General features: G+C 34.9%; 1 long non-coding RNA gene across 1 annotated transcript; it reads left to right on the top strand.

The window, feature by feature from the left end:
- Positions 1 to 1,219: 1,219 nt before the first annotated feature.
- On the top strand, positions 1,220 to 2,438 carry LOC309481990. Its single transcript, XR_014200165.1, has 2 exons — positions 1,220 to 1,346; positions 1,430 to 2,438. It is a non-coding gene; the product is annotated as an uncharacterized lncRNA (long non-coding RNA).
- Positions 2,439 to 2,772: the final 334 nt, after the last annotated feature.

Here is a 2,772-nt window from a genome sequence, read left to right on the forward strand (position 1 = left end):
ATATCCAAATGGCATATTATCACTAGGATAATATTTGTAATGCATTTATTTATATAATTGAAATGATCTGGAAAGTTATATGGTGACCAGTGGACCACGTCTTTACAACGTTCTCCATGGGATAAACTAGCGACGTCTTTTGAGGACGTGCCCACAACGTTTCTGGAACGTTAGCCAAGATTCTAAAAAAATGGAACTTTACCACGACGTCCTCACAACCTTGTCATAAATATAAACGTTTGTATATAATTATTATTATTATTATTATTATTATTTGTATTATTATTAAGGAGGTTGGGTGTTCGTAAAAGCAACAATTAAAAAAATCTTCAAACTGAACTTCAAACTTGAAGAACTTAAAAATGAGTTTTAAATTCATGAGATTTGTATTTATGTAATGTGTTAATTCTACATGTTTATTTATGTAAATAATGCGTGACTGTCACTGACGTGTTTTATGAGCGTGCGGGCTGAACATTTGAGTAGCTTTCAAACCCTGGAGCGGCGCAGAGTTGCCATGGAAACGGCGCCGCAACAAAACGGATATCAGCAAAGCTCCCTCTCTTGCTGTTGTTTTCACTGCTTTCAGGTGAGTTTAGTCTCTAAAATCACACACATAATATACACAACTGTTCCTGACACTTTTCTTACGTGTTATTACATCTGTTGAATATTTAGGCTACTTTGTAGAAATGGTTTAGTGTCTTCGAAAAAGTCCGTTAGCATCTCAACCGTTTTGCTAACCTAAAGCTCTTATTTACAAAAGTTTGGCCTTATAATCACATCTTTGTGTAGATAAGAGGTTATGATGTGCAGTTGAATGTGTGATTGGAAGTTGACTAATTTATTTAACAAACTGATATAACATAAATGTAGCAGCTGTGTGCTGTTAATCGATGACGTCACTTACACTGAGCTAAAATTGTCTGAAACTAGTTTAGATGCGTTTTGATCTTTCACGGTAAAGAAATATTGATACATGTTATGTTATTTTAGCAGCGACAAAATAACCCCTCTACAACAGAGGGGAAGCTCTACGATTTCAACATTTCTTAAGGAAGTTGCTGACAGAGAAGTGGGAAATTCAGGGAGAACTGAGGAAGCTTATCCATTTCCCCCCACCATTTTTTTACCTATATTACTGACTCATTTATTTGATTAAAAATACAGTAAAACAATTATATTGTGAAATAATATTAACATTTAAAATAACATATGTGAATATATTGTAAAATGCAATTTATTCCTGTGATCAAAGCTGAATTTTCAGCATCATTATTACATCATTACTATGATGAGGTGACAGTGCAGCTCGGGATAAGGAAGAGGAGGAGGAGGAGGAATACGTAAGTATTTTTCTTATTCCTTTATAACAAAAAACTATAAACCTGACTACAATAGTATGGTACATTTTATTTTTATTTTCCAGCAATATATAGAGAGAGACCATCCTCCTCTCCTTGCCTCAGAAGACCCTGCCCTCCACTGGTGGGGTAAGAAAGAAACTCATCCTCTTCTCCCACAGCTCTCCATCATCTCCTTCTGCCTCCTCAACACTGTCTGAAAGAGTGGTTTCCACAGCTGGGATGCAGTCATCATGCTCATTTTCTTGAACAAAAAACTCTTTATGTATATTTTGGTGGGCGAAATAATACAGGAGAAATGCTAGAAATCTATATTGTTCCTTTTACATATCTTTACTCTTTATGAGCAATATTTGTATTTTATTTGTTAGCTTCAGAGAAGCTCAAGGACTAGGCTATAGATCTTTGGTAATTGTTGCATTGTTCAGGTTTAGCTACTGGTAGTTAAGCAATGAAGCACATCACCACCAGACATTTGTAGCAGGAGCCTCATAGGACACTACAGGAAACAACTGAACCTATTTCTGCAAATAAAATTAATAATAAAGAAAATGCTGAATCTTTTCATTTCTTTTTTTTAAGGTCTTTATTGTTTATCCGCCAAATTATAGAGAGTATATCAATAAGAATATCAAACACTTTTTTTTTTTCAGTAAAAAGAATAAAACATTTTAATAGTTGGTTACATTATTCATTGATTGTGTTTTTTTATTAATTAATTGATGTTACATTTCTGTACTCATTACTTGTTAACATGGTTAAAAAATCGTTAATGTTAAAAATGTATTGGTTTAGTTTGTACAAAGAAACACTGAATAAATGCTGATTAATAAATTAATGCAGTGTGGTTTTGGGCCATTTTCTATTTAGAATTTAATACAAGTTTGTATTGGTTTCCATTACATATCTGTATTGATCCCTAAACGTATTAACAGAAAACAATACACAATTCCCTATTAGAATGTATAAGGTTTTACAGCAGAGAATGAAATGTTTGAGTTTATCAGTTCTATGTGGATTTCAATGTTATGGATCAAGCACATCTTAATTCCCAGGACTAAAGGTGAGAAGTATATTAAAAATAAATGCGGACGTGGTATTTTGGTCGTTAGGAAGTACCTGCCACGTTCCAGCGACGTACCACTATAACGTCGCCACGACGAATACAGGAATCACAAAGTTACGTCGCTGGAACGTTATGTGGAACGTCGCAATGACTAATATGGTCCTTTGATGTTACATCCTCGCAACGTGCCAGTTTGGTTATTAAGACGTACTCATCACGTTCTTGCGACGTACCACTATAACGTCGCCACGACGATTATGGGAATCACAAAGTTACGTCACTGGAACGTTATGTGGCACGTCGCTACGACGAATATGGTCCGGTCCGGTTACGTCTTCACAA

This window comes from Leuciscus leuciscus, assembly GCF_965113295.1.
Source record: "Leuciscus leuciscus genome assembly, chromosome: 1".
Lineage (NCBI taxonomy): Eukaryota > Metazoa > Chordata > Actinopteri > Cypriniformes > Leuciscidae > Leuciscus > Leuciscus leuciscus.